Below are 20635 nucleotides of genomic sequence, written 5' to 3' on the forward strand. Positions count from 1 at the left end.
TCTAAAGACATTACATTCTTTGTTCAGTCTATTTTGACTCTGTATCAGCATGATTTCCTTTTTTCATTTTGCTGCTGGCAGGTTTAAGTGGCTGGAGTTCAGGCCTGTGAGCATGCTGGGCAGGAACAAGGCAGGAATGTTTTACAGTGGCTCCAGGCTGGGTTTCCATCCTGTGCCGTTGAGGCTGGGGGGGACCAGGTGCTGCAGGTACTTTCCCTGATCTTGTCTTAGCAGAAAACTCGTTCAGATAGATTTGGAACTGGGGGACAGGTGTTGAGAAGGGACCATCAGGATCATCAAGTCCTGGCCCTGTGCAGGACACTGTTAAGATCTCACCATGTGCCTGAGAGCATTGTCCAAAAACTTCTTGAGCTCTGTCAGGCTGGTGCTGTGAGCACTGCCCTGGGAGCCTGTGCCAGTGTCCAGACACCCTCTGGGGGAAAAACTTTGCTAATCTCTAACCTAAACCTGCCCTGACTCAGCCTCATGCTGCTTCCTCAAGTCCTGTCTGTGATGGAGAGATCAGTGCCTGCCCCTCCTCTTCCTCTCCTGAGGATGTTGTAGACTGTAACGAGACCTCCCCTTGGTCTCTTTTTCTTCCAGCTGAGCAGGCCAAGTGATTTCAGCCATTCCTGGTGTGGCTTGCCCCCAGACCTTCACATCTTTGTTGCCCTCTTTTGGACCCTCTCTAACAGCTTAATGTATTTTATATTGTGGTGCCCAGTAGTGCCCCCAGCACTGAGGTGAGGCTGCCCCAGCCCAGAGCAGAGCAGGACAATCCCCTCCCTTGCCTGGCCATGCTGTGCCTGATGGCCCCCCAGGACTCCTTGGCCCTCCTGGCTGCCAGGGCACTGCTGGCTCATGTGCAGCCTGCCATGAAATTCATTGAGACCCCTTGGTTTGTTGGCATGCTTGGAAGGCATCTCTCCATCCTTGATTAAACCTGCGTTTATCCAAATCCATTTGCCCTTTCCCTCTAAGTCCTGTTCTGGAGGTGGAGACCAGCAGTCTGGAGCTGGAGCTGCCTGGGAAGGGCTCTCTCAGGAATGAGGGTGAAAGCAGCAGTGTCAGTGGCTTTCACCAGGAAGACAGTGTTTATCTGATGTGACCATTTAATATTTACTCTGCTCCTTTATGTCTCATTGCTGCCTGTGCATCTTTAACCTTTTCCTTTATCTGGTGGCACGGCCTGGAGGGCAAGCACTGATCGTGCTCGTTAGACTGTGAGCTCTATTGCTTTTTGATTAATCTCCCTGCATGTGCCCTGTGGCACTGCAGTTGGAAATACATCTCCAAAAGATCTATGGAACTGGAGGAGTGGGCCTTTCTCTGCACTAGAGATGTGCAGAGGTGTTGCTTTTTGTGTGCATTTGGGAGCCCTTCTGAGTTTGAGGCAAAGAAAATGCTCTTGTTATCAATACTTGGATTGCTTTATAATAATACACCTCAGCTTTCATCCCCTGAGAAATTGTGTCAGTAATTGAAAGAGCCATTGTCTCATTTCAGTTATCTAAACAATCTCAGTCTTCATCCTTATAATTATTGGAAGAGCCCAGCAGCAAAAATCTTATTAGTAATTTCCTAATGCTACTGGGAAACAATATTTCTAGAATAATTTTCTGTACTGAGACAATGATACAAGTCAAGATTGGTGTGAAAACCGATTAGGGAATGTCTAAAGAAATTTCTCTCTTTTTTTTCTTTTTGTCACAATAACATTATGGATATAAAATTTTTAAAAAATACAATAAAACATAAAATGAAAATTCTGGAAGTGAAGATCTGCTACCGTTTGGGTATACCTTTGCCTTAGTAATAAAAAAATATGGCATCCTTCATTACTGGAATTAAGATAAATTAAAGTTTTCACACTTTCTGCCCTTGAAGGAATGTAACTATCATGAAAGAAATAAAGCATGATTCATTTTATAGACTCATAATAGCTTCCCAATGATTTCAAGTGCATTATTTCTTTCATTACAAACAATTAAAAATGTATCAGCAGTTTTGGCAAGGAAATTCAATATACTTGTATGTGGGGAGGTTTTGTCCCTGTTAGAAATCATCTTTGTAAATCTATTGCATGGAATGCCCATAAAGCCCAAGAAAATAAATATTCAGATGAGGGAAGAATTGACACTTGAGTTTACAACACCTGCATACAGATCTATCATATTGGACAAACTGCTTCTAATTTCACTGATTTCTTTGGTTCAGTGCATTTTAATTAAGCTTTTGACTGCTGCCTCAGTAAACCCTTCCTGCTTCAAGGAATCGATAAGCTATCCACACTTGATCTGAGCTAATGTAGAGATGCTGAATATCATGTATGGGCAGCACATTTCTTCAGTCAATTATTTGTGAAATAATTGCTTGCTCTGGCTTTCATTTTAAATGTTGTGGAACACAGCATCTGATTCTGCAGCACTGTTACTCAAAGCCCTTGTGTTCTTTTGTTTCATCTATGGGTCATTCTGGAGAAGGGAAGTTGCTTGGGTTGTGAGGAAACTTTATTTTAGATTGAATTGTCCAAGAGCCACAAAATCATCTTATGTTATCCCTTACAGTGTCTCAATAGACTTTATTCTGTGTTCAAACTCTTCCCCTATGAAACAGCACATATTGAGCTTGCTCTTCAGTCATCTGTTTATTTCAGGTTTGTTCACAAATACTCTAATACATTTGCAAGCTTGGAGGATTGGTTCCACACTGCTTAGTTACCTTTCTGTTTAAATACTCTTATGCTAATGGCTGTGTGCCTTATTAATGCTCATGGATTACGTTATGGGGCATAGGAGATAATGTAATGGTGTGTTCTGTGAGGATGTTTAATAAAAACCAGATTAGAATTAAGACTGCATTGTGAGTCACTGACATATCAGCTCTGTGCTTAATATCTTATCTAAATCCCTGTCCATAGCTTTTAATACAGTTTGCATATTTTAGTGAAGTTGAGCATAATGGTTCTGAAGCACTCAGAAGGGTAACAAATACATAACATATGACTTTTTTTATAATTGAAAATTATATTATTCTGATATATATGTGCTCCATCAGTGCTTGTTTTTCTCTGAATGTTAAATTGTTTCCTTTTAGAAGCAAATTACAGATGTGTATCAAGCAGATTCCTGATGGGTATGGAGAATATTTGATAGGAATACAAAGACAAGACCAAAAAAATCTCACCCTAGAGCTTAAAATGAGATCAGAACTGTGTGCTGTTAATACATTCTGGTAGCTGTGTCAATGTATAGGTAATTTTGCTGTCCTGTTCTTGTGGGGCACCGAGGGATTTTGTTTCTCTGCTCCTGTTTCCATGGCAATTAGAATTAGATTAGTTTTAGGATCACAGTGGATAAATGAGAGCGACTCAGCTATGATGTAGTGTTTGTGAGTCAGGAACACACTGAGACTTTTTATAAAGTAGCACAAAACTGTGCTTAAATCATTGTGGCTTTCTGGTTGCTGCTGGCTTGCTTGTATTTATCTTTCAGTGTCCAGATCTTTTGCTGGTGGCTGCAGTCTGGTGGCACTTGTGCTTTTTGTGTTTATAGGGATGGAGCCTTTAAATGAGAGAGCAGTGCCTGGATTCTAGTGATAGCTGCACGTTGAACAGTCAGTTTGCATATTTGCTAATAAATATTTATGTTAACTATTTGAAAAAACTCTTTAGCCCATGACTGATTTTTGCAGTGTTTTGAATATGCTGTAATGGTATGATTTTTATTAGCACCCACTCTTTAGGATGACTTTCCTGGAAGACCATTCCAGAACCATGCCACTGTTCTGTACTTGTCCATACATTTTTCATGGGTATGTGTGTGTATATGCATTTTTCTTCTTCTGGTACTTGTTAATGCATTCATACCACCCTCACCCCAAGAGATTTTCATCCTTCCTGTTTTTCTAGGAATTGGAATGGAGAGTAATATTACTGGTGGGCTATTCCAGTTACTTTCCCCTATTCCCATGCAGCACAGTTCTTTTTCCTGTAGTGTGTATTTAACTTTACCAGCATTTTGCACTAATGGATTGCAGATGCTGCAGAGACTGTTATTATAAGAAGATTTCATGCTCTGGTAGTAATGTCATGCTTTTATAGTCTCTGAGTACATGCTAGTTGTGACATTCCTCACACAGTATTTAATGCTTACATTTTGTTTAATAATTGTCTACTTTTTACAAGGGCTGTGGTAGATTTCACAGAGACATCATCCTGGAAGATATTTCAGCCATTGTTTTAGACTCTCTGGATAACATTTCTGATGTGTGAATATTATTTATTTTACACCTAAACCTAAAGGCCCTTGGGGATATGATTTGTTAAGGTACAATAGAACTCCACCCTTGCAGGCACATTTGAGTTACACAAATAACCTCTGCAGTAGTGTGTGCTGCTGTAGCCCAGAGAGGGGAGCCTTGGGAAGGGTCAGTGGCTTCAGGCCCTGGTGCAGGAGCACAGCTGCTGTTGTGCTTTGGCAAAAAGCACTGGGGTGCTGGGATTTCCCTTTGGAGCCCAACTCCTGCCCTGCCCTCTCCACTCAGCTGCCATTTGTGCTGTGCCTGCTCTGCCTGGCCCACCCTGGTGGTGTTTGTCTGATGTGCAGTCACAAACTCTCTGGTTTCTGCCTTCACAACACACCTTTTTGGAAACACAAACACAGATTTCTGTAAACACATAAATTTAGTTCTTAGAAGAGGCCTGAGAAGGAATTTCTGCAATTGCTGTGAAGAACTTGTATGCTTATTTTCATGTGACTGAATCCATTGCTTAGAGAATTGGTTTTGTTTTTACAAACTGAAAACATGACTAACACCTAAAGTGGTAGAAAATAACCAAATGACTTGATACATGTTGTACCAGGCTGAGCAAGGGAGCAAGAATAAAGAATAAAACTTGGAGAAATATAAATAAAAACAGAACATGAATTCTATAACTCATATTCTATATTAGACTAGAAAACCATTTCTAGATGCCAAGTCTAACTAAGGAAAAAAAATCATTTTGTTAAGCAAATTAATACATACATGTCAGTCATTTTAAGTTTCTATGGGTTTTTTTGTACCTTGATAGTGTTTCACTATACCCAGTATGGCTTTATTTAATATTTATATAAATAGAGGTTTGTGTAGTTCAGAAAAGAAGTTTAAAGGAACCACACTGGAGAATGTGTTACCTACAAGAGCCACTTTGGAGGTGGAGAGTTGGAAAGGAGGTGATTTCGGATACATTGAGAGATTGCATCATCTGATCTGTCCCATATTCAAAGTCAAAGCCTTCTAAATTTCTAGGGATTCACCAGACTGTGGAGGCAGAATGCTGGAAAAGACACCATCAAGGGCTAAGCCTTTGTTTGCAGTCCCTGTACTGGAAAGTAATTTTACCTTCTGGTTTTGTCCTGCCTCAGTCTGTGCCTGTTAAAGTAAATGCATCTTTGTCATGCGTGAGCACCACTTGCACTGCTGATAATGGAGTTTTCGTAGGCATGTTGAGTTGCTGCATTTCTAATGCTGCAGAAGTCAGCACTGCTGTACTCTGTTGTTTCTCTGTGCCTCAGCATTGTAGTAATCAGCAGGTACATATATCTGCATATATCTGTGGGAATTCTCCTTATGGAATCTGACAAAGCTACTTTTTGGAATGATTTTAGTAGCTGTCATTTATTTCAATTATTGTGGGATGGGGAGGTTCACTACAATTCAGCCGATGGAAGTTGGGTCCAAAGTTGTAGATAAATGTACTCTGCAGGTTCTGAAATCCAAACACATTGCCAATGTTAAGGGATTGTTAAAATCCTCAAACACCAATTTACTTTTTATTTAAGAAAGAAAAACCTGTGCACAGAATATACATAGTGACATAGTGATTTTTGAAAAGCACATGAAGCCATATGGATTGCAATGCTGAGCTGCTGAATATTCTGAGTGATTACTGTAAGACATTTTGGGCCTGTAAATTACATACTACTTTTCAAATAATTGCTACTTTTGTATAGAAATAAAGTAGGGTTTCTGCTCACTGTATTTAATGTTAACGTTGTATTTATAAGAAGTTTAAGCTGAAGAGAAAACAAAACCTTAAGACTGTTTGGGGTTTTTTGTGGGGTTTTTTACTTGTTTGTTTGGGTTTGTTGGTTTGGTTTGGTTTTGTTCTTAAATTCCTGGTCATCTTCAATATCAAGAGAAATCTGTAGATTTCTATTTTGATAGTAATTTGGTGTATTCTAGCTAAATGTCATGATGTGATATCCTCTGTGTGCTTTTTTCCCAGTTTCGTAGCTGTGCCCACTGTGGGTTAATGTGAGGTGCTTGGCACTGGGAGTAGAGGCACCTCAAAGCAAAATAAGTTTTTTGGGTAACACGAGGGACTAATGGGGGTTGGTAAATTACATGACAGCATTGTTGAGGTGACCTCTTATAATGCCAATATTAAACAGGTGGGACACTGAGTTCTTGTGTCTTTAATTAATGCAAATTTATCAAGGGGCCTGGCTGTGCTTGACCTTTTGCATGGAGAGCCAGTACAGTGAGGGCCACAAAGCTCTCCTTTTCCAAACCTAAACACACGTACCTCTTTCATCCAACAAGGCCTCTCTAAAGGTCAAACACAGCTGTAGTTCAGCTGAACAAAAGGGATCAGCTTCCTTCTTGCACCCTCTGCAATGCCACAAATAAGACAGGAGGGGTAGAGGTTTAATTCATGGAAGGGAGGTCGCACAGTAAATGAAAGTAAAGGTTTGCTGCTCATAGGTAGTGATTACAGTATCTTGGCACTGACCATGTGACTTGCTGAATACTGATTTACCTATAAATATTTTATGTGTGTATCAATACATCCTCTGGTTTGGAATGCAATTTCTTTCTTTTCCTAAAGGGTTTTCTTTAATAACCTCACAATTTCAGCCAGTCCATTTATTTGAGAGCATGTGCTGTCTAGCCAGCAGATAAACTGGCTAACCTTGTCATTTTACCTTCTGAGTGCAGTTGCACATTACAGGATTATCAGCCCAGAGCCAACTTATCATACAGTAATAATAAGCTAACATAGCTGTGTGAGCACATTTAATTAATGGCAAAGATGGAATTCTCGAATTTTCTTTCACTTGGCCACCATCCAGAAGTGTGTGACTCCTCTGCTGTAGGAAATGCTGTGGAATACAAACTATGCACATTTGCATGTAGGCTTTATCCGGACAGTCTTTGATATCCATGTGCTGGTCTTGGTTCATTTTTACTGTGCATTTATCTCCCAGCTGTTGCACTTGTACTTCATTTAGAAACTAACACTGGGCTTTCACTAAAAACCCCTAATTTGAGGGGTCTTTTTTAATGGCATAGCTACTAAAGAAAATACCAAAAGGCACATTTTCCACATGTTGTCTTTCTGAATAATGTTTTCAACAGCTGCTGCAGCTGTGGATATTGTCAGATTGTGAAAAATGCTTGAAACATGCTCACAGTAGGAGTGTCCACAGACCAGACTTTGTGAAAGCTTAAACTGGGCGCTCCTCAGTGCAGCTGCTCCAGAGAACCAACAGCTCCTTCTCCACATTCCCACCAAGCACCCCTAGACTGGGTTGTTTCCAGCCTGCTTCCCAGTGCAGTGTACATCACTCCTGCAGTGGCCAGGTATAGATGCATTTTTGTTTATTATACTCTGCTATTTTTACACCCAAATGATTGTTAGGAAAGCAGGATGGGGTGGGAAAAGGTGACTAGCCAACTATAGAAGTTATTATTACACAGACTCTTTGCACAAGCTGAGGTGAAAAAATGACACTCTGGACTCTTGAAATAAATATATTGTGCATTCTCTTCTCTCATTCTTTTATTTGGATTCTACTTTGCTATTTTTGTAATTCAGTGTTCTAATGAAAAGGCTCCTCTCCACTTTTTTTCTCCCACACTGGGGTCAATATCTCTCACCCCATTTCTTGTTTCTTCCTCCATTTTTAACCACATGTTAAGCTTATGGTGACTCAACTGTAATTTGCATTTATTTAAAAATAGCTAAGATTAGCTTAGGTGCATAAAGGTCTGAATCCTGCTTGCTTTTGGTTTGTAGTATAGGGAGTAATGTATATGCTAATCTGTATGCTAAATCCAAGTTTTAATGAATGTATGGGTCCTCTCTCAAACATAAGATCAAGTGGGGAGGTTGTTTGGGTGGGTGAAGCAGAACAAAAAACCCTTTTGCTAATTTATCTAGATACCTGGATGTTTTTGTGATTGTTCTGTCATTACTCCCCTTTATAGCTCATTTTCAGTTGTGGTAAGAGCTCACAAGAAAATTTGCCCGAAACATTTATTCTCCTTTAGTTTTTGATAGTATTTGGGACTGGGAGAGAAGAAATGTTTTCATGAACTTCTTGTGATCTGATCACAACTGAGTGAATCTGGCAGCTGGATTGAAAATTGTTTAAAAGCAGCATAGTATGAATTCTGTTTATTTCTTATTGAGAATAAAAGGGAAGCATTTTAATTTTAGTATGTGGTTTCCAGCTTTCTGGAAACACTTATCATGGCTGTGTATTAACTTGATCTCCTTACCTGCTGTGTTTTAATGACACTGGTATAAGCCTCGTGCCTCTTTAGTAACTCTGCTCTCTGTTCCAGGTGCTGTTGTCAGGACTGATTGGTGTTGTTTCATGGAAGAGGCCCCTGTCCCTTGTGGTGAGCAACTCCCAGTGCTTTTGTCCTTATAGAGAAGCCGGATGGTCTGTGGGGATGGTTTGCAGTGCTGTTGTGTATCCTGATATTTATAAACACTTAGTACAAAAAGTTTGAAGCCTTTGAAGTTGTAATGTATAAACCACCTGGGTGAAAATAGTAATTTTCTACTGTCTCACAAACAGACTATTGCTCTGCTTGTACCTTTGCATTTAACTTAATTTGCCTAAAAATGCACTGCAGAGTAATCTTTTAGCTGGTATCTGAATGGAAAAAAGCCCATTCCAAATTAGTAGTTGTCTTCATCTGCAGAATGATTTTCAGCCACATTTTAATATTTCTGTCGTGAGCCTTGTGTAGTTGCTGTATAATGAGCAGTGATCCATTCTTTGTGTGTGCATGCTGATAGAGTTTGTTAGCCCATTAATGTAAAGCAGTATTAGATGGAAATCAAGCTCATTAAAAACACGTGGTGACTGTCAATAAGGATGTGTTAGCAAGTAAACATTGCCTTTGGAACAGTGTGCATGTGTGACAGAGTAACACAAAACATTTGTAGCATAGTACTGAAGGTAGTTCTGGGATAAAAAGCATAATGGACAGTATGAAATGCAGAGTCTTGTACTAATAAATTTGATTAGAACTGCAGGTATATCTTTTAGTGTTATGAACCCAGACAGTAGGCAGAGATGACATAATTGGAATAAATAATATTCACACATCAGAAATGTTATCCAGGCCTGTTGAGACCTGTCCTCTGTGATTCCTGAACACTCCCTTGCATGTTGTAAATTCAGCTGGGCTTTCTAATATTGACTGGTTCAGTGAAATGTAAATAGGCAGTCATGGTCAGTGTAATAAGGACATGGAGATAAAAGGGAGGAAACTGTAATGGTAACATTGATGTTTGCAGAACAGCTCATCTTCCTAAAATCTGCTCTAGGAAATTGTTTATTTCCAAGAGTAAGCTTAATGCTCTTGATTTAGATCCTGATCTCCTGTATTGGCCCTTGGCGGTGACACAATAATCAGCTGAAGAATAGGGACAGGGATGGTGGTTTTCACTTCTGTGTGTGACTAAGCTGTGCAGTGGTTTTACAGTGGCTACAACTGTCCTGTTTTCCTTGCTGAGTTGTAAATACATTTGAGCAGTTGGACCCCACGCGTGCAGGGGGACTGTTCTGATTAGCAGTTAATAATGTGCAACTTTACAAGCTCACAGCACAAAGTGCCACCAACATGCTAATGAGCCATGTTCCTCCTGATCTGTTTATTCAACACATATGGCCAATAATTACCTTTTAACCTATTTCATATTACTATAAGCAGCTAGACAATCAATTGCAATATATTACAATGCCTTTTTTGTTGCAGTGTGTTACAAAATCTGGCATTGCTGAGAGTGATAGCAGAAAGATAGATAAATATATTTATCATTTGTAGCTATGAATAAAGTTATATAAAATTAAAACATGCAACATCTGTCGTGTCCTGAAAACTGGTGAAACTGTGATAATATTTTAAGGTGCCAGTTTTATGCATATCTTGGATTTGTGACTAAAGTTGGTTTATAATAACCAGTGTTTTGACTATTGCTGAGCAGCACTTGTGCACTATCAAAGCTTTCTGGTTTTCCCACACAGCATCACTTGCTTTGGCTTTTTCTTTCCTATTTCCTGTGCTTATTAAAGTATCTTTATCTCACAAGTTGTTTTTTCACTTGGGCTTTTCTAATTCCCTTCCAGTCCTGCTGCAGGGGGCAGTGAGTGGGGCTGGGTGTGCTTTCCTGCTGGCCAGGCTCAGCCCCCACACTGCTGGATGTGCCTTGCCCAGCACTGTAACCATACAGGGGTTTCCCACAGATGCTGGGTCTGTTCTTTGCAAATGTATCATTTTCTGCAGGCAAAACAAGGAAGTTGAGGAAGCATTAAACAGAGATTGTTCATCAACCATTAGTTTCTGGCTGTATCATAGAAGTGTGTTATGCAGTATTGGTGTAGAAATGAGTGTATTGTTGCATAGTTTAACACTTGGGAACCAAAGTCAAAACTGAGAGTAGTTGTGTATTAATAAGCTATTAGTATGAATGCTGTTTTGTATTCTGCATTCAGTCAAAGATTTACAAATGTGTATGTGCTAAGGACATTTTACTGCAATATTAATGTGCAGAAATTTAGAAGTTCTCCTGCTAAAGTGTCTTTGCAAATCTTGATCATCTGGAAAATTCACCAGGTTTTTTGTTAGTTTATCTGAATTTTCTTGGTCACCTCCTAGCCATCAGTTGCTTATGTTGCCAAAATACTTTATACATGCAAGGAAGAAGTGTCTGTTACCAAACCTATATTTACATTTACCAGAGGAAACACTCAGGGAAAGGAGATATTTAAATTGCCCACACATTGATTTTGAACAATATTTTCCATATGTTTCAGTTGTTTCCTCATTAAGCTTTCTCTATTTTCATTTTGAAATCTCAGGGTAGTGGTAGTGCTTTCAGAAAGCCTTTCAAGGGTCCCCTTTTTGGAAACCAAGTGTTGGCTGTGTCACTACCACTGCTTAGTGTTAAAATGCAGTGTTAAAGTAGGAATTTGTTTCCTCTTGGTTTATGGAAGTGTCTGAAAATTGTGAAGCTTGTGGAGCTTCACCTGAATTGCCTTGTAAAAAACTTTAAATTGTGCAGTCAGATTATTTTTCAGTTACAATCTAATCTATGGTAATTGCAAATCTGTTTGTGCTAAGGAGATTATTTCAGCCTCTGAATTGAGTTGAAAGCTTCTCTGCTGCCATCTGGCATTTGGGTGCCCCCAGAAAAACATTTTTACATTTCTAACTGAAAGTTTTTTACAATAAACTGATAGATTTAATTTTTTTTCCAATGAACAGAAATGTGGCGTTTCTTAATGTCTGTGAATGTCAGTGAGCACAAGGTGATACTACTTATTAATAAATGATCTTGATTACTCAGAATAGCTATTTAGAACATTTACTATGAAATGTGCATTCCAGATCCAGTTTTGTGCACCAGTGAACATGCAAATCAGTGCATGTATAACTCAGTGTGATGTCCCTTCAAATTTACCATTATTTCAAGCCTTTTTTTGTGTTTGATAAGAACATAGGATTTTCTTCATTTTAGAAAAATAAGAGAAGCTGTCCTAAATAGCTGCAGTTCAACCTGCATGTCAGGCAAAAGGATGAACTGTGTAAAGTTTCAGGCTGCACCCATAGTAAGGCTCAGTCAAATACAAAACTGACTTTGAAAGAATATATTCATCTTGGGTCAGCTTGGTAGTTGTTGCAAAAGGAGAGATTTTTCTTTCTAGAATTCCAGTGAAAAACTTGAGTTAGTTGAAATTCAGACTTGAATACTTTTTTTTCTGTAAAAATCATTAGAAAAATATCTACATTGAAAAGGGAAATTACTAATAATTTAAAATCAATACATTCACATATACTTTTGCCCCATAAGATGTAAAATTGGTCCAAATGTTTTTCCTCATTGATTATCTCCTCTCACTAAATATCATTGCAGACTACAGCAGAAATAACCAAACTTCAGGAAAGAGATGAAACCTAAAATATATAGAAATAGTGTATTAGTGTATACACACACACATATATAAAGAGAGAGAGAGAGAGTGTATTATATAACAGTAAGTTTCCTATATTCTGCTGGGTGAGGTGGAGTGTTGACATGTTCTTGGCCATGCTGCTTAACCTGAGCTCCTAGATTAGCTTAAGGGGTGAGGCAAGTATTTTCAAACTCTTGTAAGGGAATTTACAGCTTCCTTTCAGATGAAATCTGAGAGGAACATTTGAGTTTTAAAAAAGAAGTGATTTTCCTCCCTCCAGTGCCCACCCTCAAGCAGAGATTTAGGTTGGTTCCTGGAATAAAAGGATGATCTGTGTAGATGAGGGGCAATGTCAGCATAAGCAGGTCAGAACTGCAGGGAAGAGCAAGTGCAGGAGTGCTCAGAGTGGGAGAGGAGCAGTGTGAGGCTGCCATCCCCTCGTGTGTCACTGCTGACTTTGATACCTGTGTGATGCTGAGAGGAGCTGCAGAACATCCCTCTGCCTTAACAGGGCCCTTGATCACTCTGCAGTGGCATTTCAGCATGAGTGCTCTTTGAATTCCTTGATCAAAATGTTCATTAGGAACCCTGCTAGTAGACAAACACTTGTCTTTGAGGCTGAAGCAGTGGTTTAAAGGTGAACAAAACACTGGGTGAGAACAAGAGCATCTTACATACCTGTGCTTTTCTGTTTCTGATGAGCTGGGCAGGGGCCGAATGCTGGATATTGCTGCTTTCAAAAAGAAACCTGGGAAACTGAAACAACTTCTGTTTGGAAAGCAAATCCAGTGCTGGGTTTGCTCTTCAGATGTAAAGTGCTGTAAAAAAGTAGCTCTTCAGATGTAAGGCTGTAAATTTTGGTGAGAACTGATGTGAACCCAGGGTTTGGAATCAAGAACAGTGTTTTAGTTTGATCTCTTTTCTGGGAGCATGGAAGGAAACCAACCCAAATTCAGAGGAGCTGAATGCTAAATCAGGGGGAAGAGAATTGTGGAGGACTGGGACAGGAAGGAGAAATTGAAATGTGAGTCTGGCACTATGAGGAAGATAGACATCAAAAGATTTGATAAAAACAGGACCTAGATGGCCAGACAGAAGTGGATCAAAACCATGTCAATAAGAAATCACACAGTAGGATCTCTGATGTTTCAGAGATTCAGTGCCACAAGCACCATAAATAACTGAATTGCTTTAGGTTTGTATCTTAGTTCTGAGTGATTTCAGTGAAGAAAGTGTAGGCTGTAGATAGTATTTTCCTATACTTGGGACAAAGTTAGGTTTTCTTTGTCTCTTGCCTTCCTGTTCTCCCTTCCCTGAGGGTTAGCTGTACAGAGCACTAAGGTGTCTGTACTGCTCTGGTCACCAAACTGCACCATCTGTCTGTGCACACTGCTACAGCATGGCTGGGGTTGTGCTAAAAATCTGTGAGACAGGATCTAGAAGTGAGGTTAGTGTATTTGGTGATAGCTGTATTCCAGGTTACATTTGTTTGAAAGTAGATTTAAAATAGATTTATGTTTCATTGAAGCTGCTTCTCTTTTATATTTGTTTCAAACTGATGTCCTGAGAGGTCTTTTCCCAATATACAAACTGTTGGTTTAGGCCATGAAATAATACCTCTTGTTGGATTGAGTAGGGTGTCTGAAAAGTGTGGTCTTCAAAATTTGCAATTTGAATTTGTCTAAACTCTGATTGCATTCATGTTCCAAATTGTTTTTGCAGGCAAGTTAATATATCCATTTAGCTTTTAAAATGTGCGCTGCCTATTGATTTTTTTAAACTTATTAGACTGGTGATTCCCTTCTGTCTTCTTTAATATCATGAAACAACTGTTAGAAAAACCTAGCCCCACTGCCCTTTCATTAGAATAGACCAGACAGAAGAGGAAGAGGGGAAAAAATGGAGAATGGCCCAGTGAAGTTGTGAACTGGGTAAGAAACAATACTTGAGATGGAAACAGAAGAAGTGAATCAGGGAAATCTTTGCAGTGGTGGAGAAAAGATGCCACAGATGCCAGTGGATGTGCTACATCCTCTTTTACATCTTAACAGTTCTCAAAGCTTTCTCTTGCCAAGGTCTCTGTCTGCATCTCTGTGACACCCTTTTGGCCAAGGCTGCCTGTTCCTGGGCTCATGTTCCCACTCCTGTGGGAATCCAGACCCCTCTGCTGCGCATCCGTGTGTGCTGCTTAGTTATCCCCAGTGGCAGAGATTAAAAAGACCACAAGCAGCTTTTCCTGAGGAGCAGGCAAACCCTGCTGGGGCGTTACTCCTGCCCCTTCCTAAAGAAGCATTTCTTAATGACCCTAAAGCAGCCCCTGCTCCTCCCATCTGCTGCCATCCCTGGTGTTGCCGTGGCAGCAGCTCCTGCTGGCACATTCCTGCCCTGGGAAACTGTCCCAGCTCCATCCCAGTGCTGCTGCCTGCAGTGGAGAGTGTGCCTTGGGGGCTGCAGTCACCTCTCCTCAGCCCATCAGTAATTCCCTTGTTCTCACAGCCTTTCCATATATATCTGCTGATGGTTCTTTCATCTCATCTGCTCCTTCTTTTAGAAATGCAGGCTGCATCCCATCTGCTCCTGGAGTTCTTGGCAGCCTTTGCACAGTCTAATTTCTTCAACTCTTTCTTGGTGACAGTCTGGTTTGCTTCAGCATTTCTTCTTCCTCCTTGGAAAATGAATCCCGTGTTATGAATCGCTGGGGCTGGCTAGTTGGGCAACATGGGAGCTATTTGTTAAACTTGGTGTTTTGTTTCCAAATGGTGAGGAAACGCTAGCTTCAAAAATTTGAGACAAGCTGAGCTGCATTTGAAATGTTTTTAAAAGTAGAATAAATATTTGTATGAACTAATAGAAAGTATTTTGAGGTGTGATGGAGTTGGGGATGGATATCTCACTCTTTGTGCTCAATCAAAGCTCATGTGATTTTAGTTTTATTTGTGTGACAGATGGAAGGAAACACACTGTTACCCAAAGAGAATCTAATTATCTTGTGCTTGTTGGAGAAAAATACTTTGATTTCAGTGGGATTTGCTTGCCAGGTAAATCACAGTTTAGATCCTGAGCTAGACATGTGTGTGCTTGAGTGTTTGGATTTCCTTATTTCAAGTACCATAAAACCTGCAACAGCATTATGGATTAAATTTTACTTGAGATATATGACGAAAGGTCTTTGAAATCCTAAAGTTCACTTACTGCTGGATCTCCATCAAATTATTAATGTGAGTTGTCTTTGGAGATGTGTGTGCAATTTTTCTTGAAATGGCCAGAACTGTAGTGAGTTTACATTACAATTGAATTGGAAAGAGCTGCTGCCCACGTGAAGCCTTGCCTCAGAAACTGATGCTGAAAATGCTCCTGTGCCCTTGATGGAGACCAGCACTTGTGGCCCCTGACCCTGCTCACCTGGCAGAATTTTTCTCCTCAGGGATGGAGTCAGAGCTCTGGTGTGTGAGGGCTCAGGGAGACCACGCAGTTGTTAATTAATGAGAATAATTGCAAGTGAGTAGCTAATTGCTATTAATATGTTGGGAAAGACAGATGCAAAATATCTGTGTGTGTGACCTTTACATCCTGCTTCTGTCTCATTACTCTTCTGCCAGGAAGGGCTGCTCACAGAGCTTTTGATGCCTGTCCTTGTCAGCAGGACAACACGAGCCTTTATTTCCTCAGGGAATCCTGCTACAGATGTTGGGGAAGGTTAATTTACTTGGAGTAGCATTTCTGACACGTGCATGGAGGTGAAATCCTCCCTGCAATGTGACACTTGCAAAAAGTAATGTATTGTTTAGGTGGATGAACCCATTAGGCAGCTGCTATGGAAGTATAAATTCAGTCTTATGTAGATTTTCTCAGAAGTTATTATTCTACTCACATTGTTGAAGAAAATGTATTTGTTTTCATTTACTGATTTATCTGTTTTGTTTAAATTCAGGTTGTTGCATACAAAACTAATTTAGCTAATTAATTCCTAGCATCCTAAATGTCTAAAGACCCTAAACCTCAGCTTTCTTTTCCTGTTCCGCTGTTGTCATGGAACATTTTTGACACACAGTGTCTTATTTGTTAATTTTTTAAAAGTTTCAGTTTTTACTTCCTTTGAGAGTATGTTGGAATGATAAATGAAACTAATATGGATGAGGTAGTTGCAAATTTTATATCTGGTTTATGTGGTCAAAATTCCATTCAGAAAGCATTATATTTGAAGCTCTTATTATGACACTGTTTATCAACTCCCCTTTTTCCACCTGACTGTACAGCTGAAGCAGTTGTTTTTGAAGCATTTCAAATTGACAACATTTTGAGTAGCATTAAAATAGGTTAGTACTGTTTGATTTCTTTCTCCTTCAAAATAACACTTAAATTTCATGTGCATGGATTTTTTTATTTAGGGGAGCAGTGGTGCGTAAATGTAAATGTCAGTGATAAAAATTAGACAACACAACTACTACTAAAAAAAAATAAATCATTTGTCCAAATGACTTGTTTTGACTGCACATACAGTAAAAATTATGTGATTATATGACAATTTATAATAATAAATTATTATGACAGGGTTGCATTGTTGCAGTATTAGCTGCAGATCATTGAAGGATTCCTTTGATTGCTTATTTTTATGTAGCAAACTTCAAATTAGCCTCTTTAGCATATTAGTTGGCAACTCCCCATTGTCCTACTAATATATTATTGGACAAAACCTAAACTTGTTCTCTGCTATGAAACTAATTACCTGCAAATTATTTTTGTTACAATTACTGTTATAAGTGTGTCACATTATTTGAATACTTCACGAGATAGCTTGAATTTTATCTTTTTAAAGATAAAATTTTATCTATTTAAAAAAAAAAGGTATAACTCCTCTTGTCTCTCTTTTATATGGCGGTAGTCTGCAGGCCACTTGGTGGTCCTTTTGGGTCCCTTCCAACTCAGAATGTTCTGTGATTCAGAAAGGTGTAGATCCTAAATGAATAATTGGAATAGAAAGAGCAGAAAATTAGTAGATGCTGAAAGATCAACTTTTGACAAATTTCTGGTTAACGTTCCTGAGCTGAGAGCCCAGGGTCTTTATTACAAAATCAGGCCTCCTCTTAGTTTCCTAAAAAAACTACAATAAATATTGTAATTGCTGGAGCTGTAACACAGCATTACAGAAACAACAAACACCTATTGCTGTGTGTACAGTGCTGCACTTATTGTGGTCTTACTCTTTTAATCTGATTCCACTTGAGGAAATTATTTGTATGCTCATTGCTTCTACTGACAGGGAATTTCACTGAGGTATTAAATCTCTCTTATTATGAGATATTAGGAGACTTGTTTTGATATAAAGGCATCTTTGCATTTGTCTCTCTGCTCCTGCACACAGAGCCAAGGTTGCATTTTGGATTGCAGGGTTCTTGAAAAGCCTTGGCAGCAGCTGCCAAACCCCTCACTTTATTGATGATGTTGTTGTTTGCTGCACAGGGAAACAGGAGGAACCAAACTACTCCGTCTGGTCTTTAAATAGCTGTTATTTTGTGTGAGGCAAATTCTGCATCACAGTAAGTGCAAACCCCAGTGCCCCTCTCTGTTGCCCACCGGGCTGTTACCAAAATTCCCACAATTCTCCAAAGGTACAGAGTGCTCACTCTTGCTGGAAGCTGATTGCTGCTCTGGCACTAAACAAAACACAGTCACAGGGAGGCATCATTCTTTCTTGTAAGTCAAAACCAGTAGCATTTTTTATAAATAGAATAATATTTGAAGTTGGAATTTTCCACAGAACATTTTAATAAAAATATAGAAATTAAGATATAACCAAGCAGCAAATAATAAATTAATTAAATTCCAAGATCTATGTGAATGAAAGCAAGTTAATAGGGCCACAAGAAGGTCAGTAAAATCCCATACACCAAGTTCAAGTTCAGAAGTTTTCATCTGAATTATTTAGCTTTGAAATTAGAAATAGTTGCATGGATTTTAATATTTATACTGAGACTTCAGCTTTCCTTTACAAAGTTAAATAGCTTCAGTAGAGTCAAAAGGAATTTAATGTGGAGAATATGTAATCTAATTGAATAATGACGGGAATTGAACAGGCTAATACAATTTAGAATAAAACAGGATATAATTTATGGTTCCTAACATAAAAACATTAAAATATTTAGCCTGATGCTGTGCCACAAAGGGAATATTTCTTCCTATTTAATATAGAATGTTACTTTAGACTTGGAGAAAATATTTTTGTTCAAAGCTTTATTTTAATTTAAGCAAAAAACAGGGAATACTGAATTAAACAGATCTGAAATGCCAACACATTTCATCCTGTCTCTTCTTGGCAAGCATTGAGAAATCATGAAAAAGAGATCTATTATGAAGCAAATAATGGGAAGATAAATTTTGTTGTTTCTTGTACACTTGCAAACCATGAGACAAGAGTGTTGGTTTGAATGCCATTTCTGTTCAGTAAGAATTTAAAGTGGGCTCATTTAAAAAATATATGTTTTATCTATTTAAACCTATAATATACAGTGAGCATTCAGCATCTGGCAGATCCAACAGGTAGCTTCTGGCTGTACCCCAGATAATCTTGCATTAACTTAGTCCTGGCACAGTTGCTGATCTCACTGCTTCATAGCTCTTGGTGGTGATAAATTTTCAGATTTGCTTCTGGTGTTTAACCTTCTGCACCTCTGTCAGGGAAACTATGAATTCTGTAGCACAAATATAAATAAATGTTACTGCCTGCAGTTCATGTAAGACAAAGTTCTGTGAGCAAAATACCTTGGGGCAAGTTTTTAATCTACTTATACAGTGTTTTATAGAGACAAGCACATTTACCTCTGGCTATTCTTGCTGTTTCACAGATAAGAAATGTGTGTGTTAAAAGGAATGTATTTTAAATCTCACTAAATACACCCACACATATTTAATGTCATTGGAAAGAAACCTTTAGCACTTCATATCAAACTACTGCGTCTCAAAAAAAATGCTTTCTTCAAATGATTTCAGCGTAAACCAAAGTTCATTCAAGGAGATTTTCTGACCTTTCAGGAGCTGCAGGACAGGAATTATTAACAGGAAATAGATGCAGTATTACAGGTGCAGAGGATTGGCAGATTTACAGAGGGCAGCCTATCATGGCAATGCCTGGTTTTATTCAAAGTACCTTGCTCAGGAGAGTTGAGTAATGTGCTTCATCAGCACAGTGGGTAATGTTCTGTCTCAGTGTTCATGTCTTGACTATCAAACCTGCAAACCACCAGGGGAAGCAGTGATTGAAATGCCAGCAATGAAGAAGCAATCCTATTTCATATGTATCTCCAAAATGAAAGTGTGAGGAATGAAATAAATTGTTGCTTTTAGAAATAAGGTTTCATGTGATACAATATTTACATCTCTTTTGGAGGATTTTAATTATTTTGCATGTAGAAACATCTTCCTGCTTGTAGTAGTTGGTATTTCTTCAAAATGCACTATGTGCTGCTCCCTTTTACTGTGTGCTTGGTGTGTATATGCAGCAGTGAGGGGGTCACTTAAAGAATTTGGGTCACTTAAAGAATCCCCATCAAAGGTATTGGGAAAAACAGGGTTTAATATAAATTTGTGCAAGTCATAGGGTCATAGAATGGGTTGGGTTGTGTTGGGAGCAGAGGTCACCTTGTTCCATGGGCAGGGACAGCTTCCCCTATCCAGATTGCTCAGAGATCCCTCCAGCCTGGCCTTGAGCTCTGCCAGGGATGGAAAATCCTCCCTCAGCCTCCTGGCCACGCTGCTCAGCTGCAGCCCGGGGCAGGGTTGGCTTTCTGGGCTGCAGATTGTCAGGTCCTGCCGTGCTTCTCATCCACCAACACCCCCAAGTCCTCCTCCTCAGAGCTGCTCTCACTGCTTTTTTTGGTAGAAAGCTGTATATGGACAGATAATCTAAATTGTGAATGTCTGGTGTTGCAGGTCACAAACTGCAGTGCGCGCACAAGTTGGTTCATTTGTTTTTCCCCTTTTTACCTCCCATCAATTCAAGAGCAAATTGTGAAAGACACAGTAAGGGCAAGAAGGTGCTTTGAGCCAGCTATCTCAAGGATTAAAGTTGTTGGGTTTTCAGGTAAACAGTGCCTTTGGGAAAGAAGATGAAAGGAAGACAAAAACGTATGGTAAAAACAAAAGAGAATAAATTACTTGAGGCCAGTTGTGAAAAAAAGAGGAATATCAAGAAGCAAAACTGAAAGTGATGAAAAAGAATGGAGGGCAGAGAATAGATCAACTTCTGTAAATCCCTTTGATTTTTTTTTTGTGGTATCCATAAAATTAAGATGATTTACTTTGGGACATTCTGAAGGCAGGTGTATGTTTGTATCTACATTTAAGAAACATAAAGGAAAAAATGTTCACAAGTAATCTGAGAATACTAATAATTTTCT

At 39.1% G+C, this 20635-nt stretch overlaps 1 protein-coding gene across 1 annotated transcript in view; it reads left to right on the forward strand.

Annotated features, from left to right (window-relative positions):
• The window catches only part of ENTREP2 (endosomal transmembrane epsin interactor 2), an 81746-nt gene that overhangs the window by 22060 nt on the left and 39051 nt on the right, over positions 1 to 20635 (forward strand). Inside the window, exon 2 of the mRNA XM_059482320.1 lies at positions 8617 to 8673. The gene's annotated coding sequence lies outside the window, so the exon portion shown is untranslated. The remainder of the gene's footprint in view (positions 1 to 8616; positions 8674 to 20635) is intronic.

Source organism: Ammospiza nelsoni, chromosome 14 (assembly GCF_027579445.1).
Source record: "Ammospiza nelsoni isolate bAmmNel1 chromosome 14, bAmmNel1.pri, whole genome shotgun sequence".
Taxonomy (NCBI): Eukaryota; Metazoa; Chordata; class Aves; order Passeriformes; family Passerellidae; genus Ammospiza; species Ammospiza nelsoni.